The 15,311-nt window shown below is 39.0% G+C and overlaps 1 protein-coding gene across 1 annotated transcript in view; it reads right to left on the bottom strand.

The window, feature by feature from the left end:
• Window positions 1–15,311, bottom strand: part of MDGA2 (MAM domain containing glycosylphosphatidylinositol anchor 2) — an 829,607-nt gene that overhangs the window by 551,950 nt on the left and 262,346 nt on the right. The gene's annotated exons all lie outside the window — the stretch shown is intronic.

The raw sequence follows: 15,311 nt of genomic DNA, 5'->3' as shown, positions 1-15,311 counted from the left end.
TACCTATTACAAAGAAAATCACTCAATAATAATTAATTATTTTCCTTAACTTCTCAGCCACAGTTTCAACCTTAATCAAAGGCCTTGTCATTTTGCTTGACTTTTGCTCTGCCACACGCTACTTCCAGTCTCATCTTTCTAAAATACACCTCATGCCTTCACTGTTGAAAAATCTCCCACGCCCGGTTATGGGATTCACCTGCCAAATACACTTGAAATGGTTAGCTTGACCTTTAAGTTCTTTCTTAATTTGGCTTCATTTCCCTTCTATTTCAGTAAAACTGATATATATTTGAAATTATTGGTTCTCCTTAAATTTGCCATTTTCCTAATGTATTTAAATAAAACAGGAATATTAACTTGTAATTTGTTTTTCTCTGATTCCATGATCTGACCGAATCCGTAAAATTGAATTTTACAATTTTCTTTTCCATTAAACAATATAATCACATTTTCCTTTTTCTAATCCTCCCAACTATTCAGATTTCAATTTTTACCTCCTTTGTAATACTTTTCCTATTCAAACTAGAAGCCATGTCTCCCTTTCCCTAACCTCTAAAATGATAGTTTTTGTAGCTTATAGGGTAACTAACTTTATTTTTGTTAAATGTTCTGAGGTATTTTCTATGATTTCTCTTGTGTGTGTGCATCGTGTGTGTGCTTTCTATGACAACGCACCACACACATAGTACCCACAGCACTAATAGTACTATAGTACCCTTTGTACTTTAGTACCTTTTGTACTTTAGTACCTTTTGTCTCTGCGACCACTTGGGAGACTCCGTGTGCTCCTCCTCAGTCAGTTTCCTTTCCACTCAGTCAGCCAATGGAGTCTTATTGTGTCTGTATTTACAAGACTCCTCAGGTAATACATGTTTCTGAACAACCAAGAAAAGAAAATTCCATTGTGTTCACTTCATAAAACGGAAAAGATTTTTGTCAAATGTCTTCAAAACAATGAAAAGGCAATGTGCCGTGCTGCACTTAGACAAGAAGTGTAATTTATTCCAAAGCCTCAACCTCAAAGCATGTTCATCCATTCATTTTTTGTTAATGGCATTTAATTTAGTTTTGGGGTTTTGAGCATGCATTTATTTTTGAAAACCTATGAGCATAGTGTCAGGAGTCATTAAAGAAAAAGTGCAACTGATGCTGGAACTCACCTCTTATAAATGAGCCAAGTATTTTTCACAAGCTCATTCCATACTTGTTTTTACATTGTTATCATCCAGATTTACATGTTCACATGCCCAATTGTACATAAAGATCAATATATGTAGTAAAAGTTATAGTTGCGTAACCTAACTGGGGTTGGCTTATTGATTCAACTCACAGCTAGGTTTATTCTCTTTTTCAAGTTGTAAAAAAGAATATATATATGTGTGTGTGTATATATTAGAAATATGTGTATATATTTATATGCATATATGAATGTATCGTATATATGCATAATATGCACATATGGATATGTGTACATATGTATGTATGTATATGTGTATATGTTATGTGTGTATGTGTATACATATAAGAAAGGGAGATATGGCTTCTAGTTAGAATAAATATTATGAAGTAGGTAAAAATTGTAAAAAAGACTATGTGTGTGTATATATTTATTAGAAATATATGTATATGTTTATATGCACATACTTATATATTATGTGTGTACATATGTGTGTATATTATATATGCATTATATGTGTGTATAATATATACATGTGTGTATATGTACCTATGTATGTATGTGTGTATATATATTGTGTGTATATGTATATATAAGAAAGGAAGATATGGCTTCTAGTTAGAATAAGAAAAGTATAACAAAGTAGGTAAAAATTGAAATCTGAACAGTTGTGAGGACTAAAACAAGTGTGTGTATATACACACACACACACACACAAGTACAGATTTATTTTCTACCACAACTTTCCAACTTTCAATTAAGGCTAACTTTCAAAATTCTATCTCTCTGCACTTACATTTTTTCCCTCTTCTACTGGGAATCTTACAACGCGGGATATACTTGCTGATTTCTTTTGAACCCATGGCTTTGTGCAACTGCTCTTGCACTAGATTTCCATGTCGCCCTGCCTTTTGTAAACTGCCATTCCAGCCACCACGTCATCAGTTCCAGAGCAAGAGCTACTGAGTGGTCACTTTGCAGAGGGAACTCCAGGCATTACAGAAGGAGGCAAAGTAAATATAAATGCATAGTCTCAAGGAGCTTTTAAATTCAGTTGGAGAGGTCAAACCAATCAAAACAACAAACCTGAACTTTCCTGAATAACTGAGAAAAAATCAACATGGTATAGAGTGAAGTAACAGTAAGAACCGATACAGTCTTTCCTTGATGAAAATTTATTTGGGCTTCTCTGAACTCTCTTTAAAGTAGGCCCTGACTTTTGAGCTTCCATGTTCATCTGCCTTTTCTAATTTTAGCAAGAATCCTGCTAAGTCAGTTAAACCAGAATCCCCCACCTTTGATATCTGATCATCCTCAATATCTAACCAATTCCTCATCTCCCAACTGCTCCCCCGGGTGATGTCTAATCACCCTGGCCTGGTTTCAGCAAGAATCCTGTTAGGTCGCTTAATAAAAACTTCATCCCCCTGATGTTTCCTTTTAGGAATTTAGTATCCACTGACTTCCACTTTGCTCCTTGGCTATAAAGGCCCACTTTTCTTGGCTGTATTTGGTGTTGAATCTATTGCTACAATATGTCTTCTACTACAAAATCCCACGTGGTAGGCTCCTTGCATAAAGTCTACCTTGCTTTCCTTAACAAGTCTCATAAATAGTTTTTCATTAAGAGTGTTGGCGAAATGTGCAATCAAGAACTGGATATATTAAAGAAAAGGTTAATTTCTTCGGATTTCAGGAGTGAGCCTAGGGAGTAATGAAATAAATTAACAAAAAAGTTGAGATTTTCTGTGGAAGGAAGAGAGAGGCGGCTGTTCAGAGGGCCATGGTCTATACAAGACAGTGGGGAGAAACACGGACCCTGAAATTTAGGACCTAACACATTGATTTAGTTGAAGAAGAGAGTTCAGACGACTAAAGAGACGGAATTCATGGGTGGTGCCTATTGAATGCTTGCCCACTAAGGTCCATGTATTAACTTATCACTCACCACTGTATGCAATTGTGATTGTTTAAGGAATCCACAGCATTCTATGGTGGAAAGTAATTGACACATCACATCCTTCTTCTGAACACAAATTTATAAGAATTTTTAAGCGCAAGTCACTCTAATTGGGAATGTGTGATCAGCTGATAGTGACGGAGCCTAAGACAAAAGGTGGCTATCCATAGACTATCTGTCCAGTGATGGATACAACCTAATGGCGCTCTATGTTGTTTACTGACCAGAGAATCCCATCAAACAGTCCCTCAGATATTTGAATGTGAGAAACACATCCAGAGGCTTGCAAAGTGTGGTAAAATAGAAGTTGGTAATCATATAGACAAAAAACAAAAGTCCAGGAGGCAGCGAAGAAAGTAGACACTCCATACTTGGTATGATGGATGGACGCAGACAGAGGGACTGAGTCAAAAGCATGGAATGTTAGGAGAGGGGCTGCAGAGCGGCGAGAGGGCCTCTGGCATCCAGACAACTGCAAGCTTCTGCTGAAGCTAGGCCATACCAAGGCTAAGGAAGAAGAAACCTACATTGTCTTGTAGGTTAATGCAAGCTCATAATGATCTTAAACATCATAATAATCCTAAAACCTGGAAAAAAATTGAAAGTACAAACCATTTTATTTTTTGACAAAATTAACCATGTAGGATCATTTGTCATTTTGTTACACTGTATCATTCTCTTCCTTCCATTCTCTGTTCCTTCTCTTTTCTCTTTGGCATTATATTGGCTGTGTTTGGAACTTCTACTCAGGTTTACCATTACTTGCTTCCCCTCCTCTCTAATGTAGAATATTTCTTATTCTTATGTTCTGCAGTATGGCCAAGAGGCCAAAGTACGCACTTACTGCCATCAGACCACCACTCCTGATTGCCTGGGTGGGCGCCACAGGACTTCCACACAGCTCCCAGTGGCTCCATCCCACCTGATATACCTACTTAGCAACTCTCCAGTGGAGAAGAAAATATTGCAAAACATATTGAAAGTCACTGAACAAATGGGGGTGTTAAGCCCAGGGGGTTGGATCAGAGGAACAGAACACTGCGGAGCTAATCAGAAAACTACACAACCTGGAAACAAGGACAGCTGAGCCTATAGTAACAGAGGAACTGTACAATGAATACTTCTGATGCCTTCCACTATTTCAAATTGGTCTTGCCAGGGTTTCCTAAAAGGGTACAAACACGGTTCTGGATGTGAGCAGATGTGATTGAAAGCCCCAGCTGTGTTATTAGCTGCTTGTGTAATCTTGGGCAAAGAAACAGAACAGCCTCCAGAGTTCCACTAGGACATAACACTGGCCCACTTCACATATATAATGTCCATGGGATAATGTAAGTGAATCATCATAAGTATAAAACTACACTTTTTACTCCTAAGAGTTTTTACACATTTTTTAATAAACTGCATGTTAAAGCCTAAAGAGTTTATCTATAGAGATATAAATATCTATGGTGTCCCTGGTAGTTTCTGGATCCAAACGAAATTATTCAAAAATGGGTCACATTTACCAAGATTAGAAATTGACATTCATTCCCTTAGATACAATAAAATACTTTTAGTAAAAATCAAAAAGCAATTTCTAAATAAGTAATAAGTGTGATATATTACTAGTGATGTTAACCATCACATATTTTGCATGTGAAAGTACTTATCAGATTAAAAAGTCAAACACAATCAGAAATGTTTTCACAAATGGGCCATAGGCTGTTGTTTCAAAGATATAGTCATAATATTCATATTCAAGAGATGTACACTGATAATAAAAAGGCATTTTTCCCTTCCAGTGTTTCAGAAAGTTTCAAAGAGAAGCAAGTGCCCATGAATGGCTCCTCCTCTCTCCTCCCTCCTCGCCCACTACTAGCAATGCCCTCGCTGTCTCTCTAAATGTCCAGAGAGAAGACCTCGTGCGTTTGTTCTCTGCTGAAGATGGAAGGAAGGGATAACTTTTATGTGACCACGATGAACAATTCTCCCGAAGATGTTCTAATGAAAGTGATGACAGCAACTGAGGCAGCTGCTTACTCATCTTTAAAACATCAATAAATCCCAGGGCTGTAACCATTGACATGCACGACAGAGGAAAAAGTAATGATTGCAAATTATCATTCAGAACAGAATAATGAAATAAGGGCCCATATTATATCCATCAGAGTCATTTTTTTATTTAAGAAAGTATAAATTTCCTTTCTAATCTTTTCAATGATTCTGATTTCACAGGAACTGATTATGGTGGATTCTAACAAAGGAGAAAATGCAACCATTGATTGATAATATGGAGTTAAGGAAGAGATAATCATCGCCATCAGTTTCACAATAAAATGGCCACCATTTCTCAAAGACGTGAACGTGGTAATCATTTCAGAAAAAATGGCAACAAAAGTGACAATCACAGGGTGAAAGAGTCCTTAGGAAATGACAGTATAAAATGTGAGCCTTGCTGAAAGGTACTGATTAGCTACAGAAGCAGAGTGAAAACATAAAGAGAAAATACAAAGTGGAAAGAAAAGAAGTACCAACACTATCGATACCTGTTGAGGTTAACATCTAACAATTTGTCAAATCAAAAATAAAGAAATAAATAAAAGCCACTCACACCACTACGGCAGCTGTATCACTCACGGATTACATATGAGCTATGTGATGACTCAGTATGAAGGAGTTGGTTGTAGGCATGAACTTCCAGTCCTGCTCTACTCTTTACTAGCTGTGTGATCTTGGCAAGGGCCTTACCTTCCTCACCTGCAACATGGTGGGGCAGAGGGACATCAATACCTAGTTTGCTGGGGTTTTATGAGGATGAAGTAAAAGATACCCATGGTAAGCACTCAGTAAATGTCATCTTTTAGTACATAATGAACCTAAAATAACCACAACACCAATATGACCATACTACGTATCCCCATGAGTGCTATTCTTGACAGTCATCTACAGGGGACACAGCTCTGTCATTTCTGATAGTATTTTTAGAATCCCTTTTTAGGAGCTAGTTACTCTACAACCTCATGAAATACTGAAGGTGTAACAGATATTTCAAAGTTTTGTAGACCAACTGATTCCGCAGTCATTCTACTTTCTTGAATTTTTGAACAGATACTTTGAGACCAAGACAGAGTGAAGTAAGTCGCTTTGGCCCCACTGGTGTTTTCCCACCCTGAGCTGCTGTCTGGAGGGAAAAGTAGGAGGTGGGAGGCAGAAGCTGGGGATGTTTGCCTCTACTGCACATTGGGATCTCAGTGGCCAATACACCAGAGCAGGCCACTGTTTCTCTCTGTCTCTCATCACTGTGTGAGGCACCTTTTATGTTCATAAAGTCTCTATTTCTCTCTCTTACATTCTTTTGACGGAGAAAAACATCAGAAGTCACTCTAAATATGTTTACTAAATCCATCAAGGTGTTTAATTGTTTTAAAAACTCTTGCAGCACAGAACACGTCATTTTAACATATACTTTAAACATCATTGTGACAGGTGAACACATCCCGTGCGCTTCTCTGGCATGTTTTAGGCCCTCTGTAAATGGATATGACAACTGTGAAAGGCATGAATTGATCTCAATAGCTTTCTGGGCTGAGGGTATGTTTACATGGGAGCAGGCCCCCGGCCTAGTTCCAAACCAGTCTGCATTCCGGGCTGGCTCAGCCACAGCACAGCCTCCAATGTCAGGAAAAGTGATAATATGTGGATGAGAAATGCCTTTTGGTCAGTAAATCACATTTCTGAACATTCAACAAGTCCACTCTACCTGTTGCTCCTATTCTCAATGCCTGGTTAGTGAGAGACAACAAACTAGAGAATAAATGAGAGCAAACCCTATGTTCATATTTCCTTTTCTCTCTCATCCTAAAAACTCACCCTTACATACCTTGACGCGTCTGGTTCTGGTGTCGTTTTTGTTTGTTGTTACCATTCTTCCCTTAGATATTCCCCAAATGCAGGTGGAAATTATACTGGATATGGAGTCACAAGTGATAAAAGGCAATGGTATAAGTGACTTATTAGAATTTTTTCCCTAAATCTAGTCTCAAAGTAATACTTTCCACCATTTTTATCCTACAAGTAGTAAAGTAAATTGAATCCTCAAATAATTCCTTAGTGCCACTAAATCAACTCTTTCAAACTCTGTTCTAAATCTTTCAAAAAATGTATGGGGTTTTGATTTGACTCCTGTCTTTGAAGTTTGTATCACTAACAGAAAACATCGAGGGTACAAACCAGCAGACAAATAACTATTGCAGAGTGGGTGGGGACCTCGTCACACTAACGGTTTACTACAGAACCCCAGGATACTACAGGAGAATGAACGCTACGGAAGGTGGACGGACACACCTTTAAAGTACATGCCTGATCTAACTTCAGCATTTTTTCTCACCCCTTGTTTCTTTCCTTTCACTGACAAGCATCCGAAACCAGTGATCTACAATTTGTTGCTCCATGTTTCACATCCATTCAATATTTTAACCCCCTGAAACCCGGTTTCTGACCAAATCAATCTCCTGATTCTACTCTCTAAAGGCCAGTAATAGCGTCCTTATTGCTAAATGCGATGTCCTTTACCTCAATCTCATTTTTCTCCATCTTTCTGCTATATTTGACACATATTTTCTTTATCCTTGAATTACTTTCCTCTCCCTGCCCAACCCCATTTTTGTGTGTATGGAATCCTGATTCTTCCATCAACTTCTTAACATGTCTTGCTTTGTTGTAAGATTTCTGTCCTATTTTCCATATAACTATTCACATTCCTCAAACTCGATCCTTTATTCTTCTTGATTTGTATGCCCTCCCCAGTACTACACATTTTATGTCTCTTCATGATTTCAACCCCCTTCTTATGCTGCTGACTCTCAAATCTACTGTGGAGGAGGCACAAACTTTCCTCTGTTCTCAAGGTACCTCTGGATGGTCTAAATAATCAAACAGAGATGAGACAGATTAGCAAGGGAAAATAACCAAATGTAAGACATATGCTGTACGGGAACCCCACATACATGAAAGAGTCAGAGACCCCACATGCAGGAGAGGTTCAGAGATACCAAGAGGAATTGAGGAATAGAAGTCATCCTGAGACAGGGGTAAGGTAATGCACCTGGGGGGGCTTCAAAACGGTCATTGTGGGATCATAAGAAGAGCAGACGGTAAATAGAATTTTGTTCTTCCCTATTGATAGGTCAAAAGAAGTTATCTATGTAATACCTTATTATGGGCAAGGCCCCTGATTCAAGTTCTCCTAGGTAGTTAAAGGGAGGATCAGAAGTTTCTTTTAAGCCTGTGGCTAAAGCTGCGTTTAACTCAAAACAGTCTGCATACCACTGAGACACATCTTGGGTTGACTCATTCTGGATCCCCCACACTACAGTGGTCAGGCTTCATCAACCGACAGTGCCATGGCATAGAAACTTCATCTCTTTACTATGACTCTTTCCTTAATTTCAACCAGCCTTGTCCATGACTCACTTGCCTCCTTTCAATGCGCTCCTTCCACCTCTGTACATACTGCACATCCACTCCCTTCCTTAATCATTAAGCCCCCAAACACCGGGGCTATTCAGCACCAAACTGTCTTAAGAATAAAGCTTTGGGTTTGCTTTATTAAGGGAACAGAATTTGGGTCAAACTAAAAATAACATCTTTTTGTCTGTTTGTTTTTTGTTTTAATCCTCACCCACAGATATGTTATTGATTTGAGAGAGAGAGAGAAAGGGAGAGAGAGAGGGGTGAGAGAGAAAGAGAGAGAGAGAGAGACATTGATGAGAGAGAAAAATATCGATTGGTTGCCTCCCATGTATGCCCTGACTGGGAATCACACCTGCAGCCCTTCTGGTGTACAGATGAGGCTCCAAGCAAACGAGCCACCTGACCAGGGCAAGATAACTTCTTGACCTCAGCTGTGTGTCAGTCCCAGGCTCATTAAAGGTGAATGACCCTACAGACCACACACTCATGAAATCAGACAGAGAGACACCGTGGATGACATCAGGACCTGAAACAATGATTGACTACTCCCTCCCCTGGCCCCAACCAATCACTAGAGCCCACGCCCTAACTCCATTAGTCACCATAATTAATGATTTTTCCCCTGTAAACTCGTCCCCAGGAAACCATCGGGAGCTAGGTCTTAGAGTTTCACTCACCAGTGTCTCCAGGCTTGGTGTCATTTCCTTAAATAAACCTTTCCTTTCTTTGCTATAAATTCCTGTTTGCATTTTATTGGGTTTTGATGCAGGCAGGCAAACAAACCCCCTTTAGTTTAGTAACAACAGGAAGTATTTTGCTTTTCATTCCTTTACTTATCCTTCTCCTGCCAAGAAAACCCTGAGCCAGTGATTCATTCATGCCATAGACCTCTCTCTTGCTCTTGACAGAGATCACTTAAGAGGCTACTTAATCCTGCCCTGGATTCTCTTCCTTATAGAAAAAGCTGCACATGTGTGCTTCTGATCCTAGGAGTCGTATGTCCATTATTTTCACATACTGACTGAACTGATTCATTCAGTCCAATTCTATTTTTCAAGGGTTTTTTTTCTTTTTCCTTTCCTTTTTTCTTTTCTTTTCTTTTCTTTGCTTTCCTTTCCTTTTTTTTCTTTCTTTCTTTCTTTTTTTTTTGGGGGGGGTCTATTTGGAACACTGACTTAGACCTTGTTTTGTTTTGAAACCCAGGAGAGCTCTATTCCCAGACCCCTGGTCTCTGGACTTGGCCTCAACACAACCCAGTATCCTCTCCTATTGGACAGACACAGGGGCAGTGTTAAGAAGCCCTCAAGCCAGAGAAAATAAAGTGAAGGATTTGTACCCCTTGTTACTTAATGACCTTCGCTACTTGTTTCTCCAACTTGGAATACTGCCAGACTCAACAGTCTTTCAATGAGATATTCTTATGTAAATCAGACTTACCCTTCAAAGAAAAGCTGTGTTCCCTCTCACATTCCAATGCTCCCTCCTCCCGGTGGGCTTGCTCACAATTCCATCTACACCCGAGCGTTCTGCACCCTGCCTATCTTACTTCTTTACCGAAAGGTGCTAGGTATCCATCCAACCTTTTGAAATTTCATGACCAAGTCAGATTCCCTTATTGTTTGGATATTGAAACCAGGAGTCTGAGATGCCAGTCGGCATTTGCTAGGCACATACACTGAGAATATAAAAATTTAGGAGTTTGGATGTCAGTAGTAATCTTCCGTGATGTGCAGTAAACGAAGCTGATCCCAGGTAAAAAGAGAGACTGACCCAGATGGACACAGGAAGTCCTGGTGGGGGAACCGGTGGCCCCAGGAAAAAAGGGAAAGACAGCAAGGCCACTTTGGATCTTAGCTCTTGATGCCCAAGTGTAACTCCTGATCTACTAAGGTCTAGTCAGCGTCCTCTCCGCACAGGCTGCGTTCTGCTGAAGCCAGCTGAGTGGATTTCTGTCAGTTGCTTCCATTAGTCCCAACCAAGACCCTGACTAAGGTCACATTTTATCTTGTGTGTGAAGTCTTTCTGGATTATTCCTTATTGATTCACGAGTCTCAGAAATCCCACTGCAAAGAGACTTTGAGCCACAAAAGTCTGCACTAATGACACAGGGCTGTGCATCGTCTCTGTCTGTGGGTCGCATTTCACCACCAAGATTGGAAACCCGTGTGATCTGCCTCATACGGATACTTTTATTTTATTTACCGAAACACACAGCATAGCAGCATAGTACTAGCAAATAGCTTGGTGTTTCCACATGGCTTTTAATTAGCACTGTGTACATTTTGATCTATGAAATAGAAATAGAAATGTTATCTAAATTTTGCACAGAGAAATGTGTATAAACATATAAACTTGTTGACCCGTAAAATAGAGATGTTGTGCAAATAAATTTTGAATGTTCCCAAACTCACATAAAATAACTAGAAAAGTACCTAATAATACATTGTTTATGTTTCTTAGGATGGCCTTACTAATTTCTTTTTATTTTAAATGGAATATGGAAACACTTACGTCAACCAGTAGATATTCTTTTTTTTGTCAGACTGTAATGGGTCTCTAAAAAACTGCTGTCTAGGAATGTTTTCAGACAATGAAATAAAGAAAAAAATAGAATGCTGTATGAACAATTACAAAGAAATTAACAACTTCCCTTTTGGAAAAAAATGAATAAAAAAATAAAAAAAAAGCCTTTGGAGAGCAAAGCGCCCACGGAAATGAGGAGGCAAAGCTCTGCCCTAGTTTGTAGTCCTTGGCCTCAGGGTAAAAAAGGGGGAGGGATTTCCCAGAGAGCTGCGAATAGAAACTGTGACCACAGTCAAGTACTTCAAAATGCCTAAGGGTAGAGGATTCCAACATAATTCCCTCAAATTTAAACAACAATTTAAGAATAAAGCCAAAAGACTTTAGAAAGATAATAAAAAAAGAAGCCCTTTAACCGTGTAGTAGTAAATTTCCTCACTCATACAGAAAAAATGAAGTAGGTTGGCTCCTTCAATGAGCGTATACAACAGAGACATCACTCAGGGGCCTGGAGGACTGACCCCTCTGAGGCAGAAGCAGAACTTCCTCTAGACCCTCTCCATTGCCCCTCCCCCTCAACCCTTGAACTTCAACATTTGAGGCGGTTGATCCACTAACTAATTTCAATGTAAAGCTTTCTGTAACAGCAAATACAAGTGAAATAGGAAGCTTAATTCTCCCTATAGGGGAAGAGACTTCTCACTCTCTTTTGTTAGAACATTTTTATTAGAAAGCTTGTAGTTTAAGTTCTTTTGTCTCTGAAATCTATACAACTCTTTAAAAAAACTAGATAATCCTCTTGCCAGTTTTACAATCCAGCAATGTCTTTCTCAAGGACCGAGGATCAGCTTTTTGAAATGTAATCAAAGAAATGACACCCCATCTCCTAGTTTCTGTGGGTGGGTAAGAGTTTAGCTTCATTAGGTGCCCAGCACCAAAACTACCTTCTGTCGTAAAGAAACATGTATCTGTCGTTGGCCAGGCCAGCTAGCTAACACAAACGGACACCCAAATACCAAACGATTTTAGGGGGAGCCACGGGCAGCAGGCAGTGTTATCAAGTCCTCTTACTTAAGGGTTAGTTATTGTTTATCTCGACAACACGTATGAAGGACTGTGTATAAAAAGACAAGGTTTCTTTCTCTTTGCGATCACGGGGCACATTGTCTGTCATGCACATCGTATTCTGGATCAATGCTTATTCAGTAAGAAAACTGTTTTCTTTCCCTTCTGCCTTTAGGATGTTAAAGTAATTGAACAAAGAAGCCATTACACTGAGTTGGTTTAATATCATAAACCAAACCTAAACCAAGTCAAAGCACAGGAATCCTAGGACATGAAACTTGAGAACAACCAATCACAAACAGCCAACCAACCTTTCCCAAATAAAGCAACCAGTTAAGCTATAGCCAATAAGATCATGCCCTTGCTTGCTTTTCTGTCTTCTCCATACAAGCCTATGCCCTAACTCCTTTTGGTGGAGTGCTGCTAACAATTTTTAGTTTGGTGTTGCCTGATTTGGATGGATATATGCTAAATAGGCTCCTGAAAATTTTAATGAGCTTCAGTTTTTCTTTTAACAGTTTAGAGTTTTGGGGGGTAAGTAAGGAAAAGATGTTGTTTTTAATTCTATTTCCCTAACACCAGCTCATGGTTTCTGGAACACCAATGTCTCCTACCTCTGTGCCAGTTCCCTCTTAGTTTCCTTGGTTGAATTCTCTTTCCGTCCTTAAAATGGGCCAGATTTTTTAAGGTCTGGTCCCTTTCTAACTTTGCCAATCTAGTTCTTGTCATTTCAAGCTCTACCAACCCACACCCAGTCAGCCCGTAAACACTTTGCAATCGAACAGATTACTAGTTAGTTTTGATTCTTTGCCTTTAAGTTGATTTTTTTTGTTTTGTTTTGTATTCTGGCTGGACTCATCTTCTCCTCTGGTAAGATCTCCTGTGTTAAACTTTTCCTGACCAGACTCTGGAAACAGTTAATTATTCCCTTCACTGCAGACTCTGCTCTGATTCACGCTCGCAAAGCCATCTTCTAATTGTAACTGTATACAGTGTGGATTTGCTGAACGGAGAAAATGCAGCAGTCTGCTCCGGAATTTCTGTTCATGTGACAGTGATTCCTCATTATAATATTGGTTGGCATTGTTTGCCATAGTTTTTAGTTTTTAATTTTTAATTTTAGTTGTTTTATTTATTGATTTTTAAATAAAGAGAGGAAGGGAAGGGGGAAAGAGAGAGAGAGAGAAATATCCACTTTTTGTTCCACTTATTTATGCAATCGTTGGTTGATTCTTCCATGTGCGCTGACGAGGAATCGAACCCACAATCTTGGAGTATCAGAATGCTGCTCTAACCAACTGACCTACCCTGTCAGGGCCTGCCATGGTTTTTATAAGTCAATTTCTGTGATCAGGTGAGTATGAACCTGCTTCTAAGAAGAGGAATGACCCACCAGGGTAATTCTCAGTTTCGGAGGCTGTGAAGGCCAGACTCAAGGTAACTGGCAGCCTTTGGGACTCTGGATGCCCTTTAGTTGGACTTGCCTGCTTATATACCAAACTCACCTCACTTTGAACATCTGTTTAAACTGCACTTTTTCTCGTCACAGGTATGCATATAAATATTGCAGACTAATCATGACAAGTCATTCATCTGATCTTGGATTCGTCAATTATAAAATGTCAGGTTTGACCTTAATTATCTCTCAAAGTCATTCCCACAGTAGAGGATACGAATCTGAAAATGTTTTCCTAATTGGCAATGTAAACACCAGCAAATACTAGGAACTGCCAGGCCAAGAAAATGAGTGTCAGACATTCGATTTCCGTTTTCGTGAGCAGCTCCGATCATAAACCGCGTTCCACACACGTATCTCACACCCTTGATGTCGGCAGCGGAGGAACATTAAAGGTTTGTATTTATTTACTTATTTCCAAGCAAACTTTCTGGATCAATTTTCATCATTAAAAGAATTCAAGTTTATTTATTGTCTTATTTTCCATTAACATTCTTTCTCTTTTTGTTTCTTATTTTCATATGTATCACCTAAAAGCGTGGCAGGTTTAACAAGATTCTTTGTAGCATTTTTTTAGGCCAGAGCTTTGCACGTCACCTAAATCAGGTGACCTTACGCTAAGTTCCTCTTGACCTTGAGGAGGGCATCAGATGGAAGGGGTGTGTAAATGAGTGAGTGAATGAATGAATGAATAGGTAAATAAGTAAAAATACATAGATGAATAGATTAAAGAGTAAATACTATGTGCATACATACTTGCATATATAATTAGCTTAAGGTAGGCTGAGGAAAGGAAAAAGACACTGGTAACTATTAAAGTCAAAGATGAAGAAAAAGTGAAGTTTAGAAAAAATTAACTTTTGTCATTTCATGAAGCAAGTGATCCAAATTAAAATGATGGACACTTATAGTCATAGTACATCATAATGCAAGACCTAATTTTTGCTAATATCTCACACTAACCCATATCAGAACGTTACTTATGATACAGATCCACACAACTAGGCCTTTGAATCCTGGTCAAATTTCAACAGAAGAGCTCATCATTCAACAAACATCTTTGACTGGAAAAGATTTAATACAATACAGCCCCTGCCTCAAGAAGCTGGTGGACACCTCAGGCAAAAAAGTCCACAAAGGCCTTACTGAGCTGCACACACCACACGGAGCCTGTTGGCATGGAAAAGGGCCGGAGCAAAAATCCGTGAGGCTCCTGGGAACTCAGGAAGAGCACCCATGCGTGGTGGCTTGGCTCAGCCTGTATTTCTGCTTAAACTTGCTTTCCAGAGGTAGCATAGTTCTTGCCAAACAAACAAACAATGTTTAAGAAAAAAAATATCTGATAAGTGAGATTTCAGAATTGGAACAAAATAAAGGTCACATTTAGAGAAATGAAAAACCTCAGGAGTTGGAGAATATTGTGAGCTCGGAGGTCTCATTACTCCTATTTCTTCATCAGCCAAGGAAATTCTGGAGAGAATATTGAATTAGCCAAGTGTTTTCTACGAAGCTTTTGTGACTAAAAGAGAAGATACTCTCCCAAAGTCTTAAAAACTGAAGTATTTGTTAGATGAACCTTAATTTGTTGCTAGCAAAGTAGACCAGATAATAAAAAGAATTACAACAAGAGATACAAATAGCTAGCTGTGTCAAAATCTTTATTTTCTGAGATTAAG

Source organism: Desmodus rotundus, chromosome 7 (assembly GCF_022682495.2).
Source record: "Desmodus rotundus isolate HL8 chromosome 7, HLdesRot8A.1, whole genome shotgun sequence".
Classification (NCBI taxonomy): Eukaryota; Metazoa; Chordata; class Mammalia; order Chiroptera; family Phyllostomidae; genus Desmodus; species Desmodus rotundus.
Note: the sequence above shows the minus strand (reverse complement) of the source record. Positions and strands in the feature narration are given on the sequence as shown.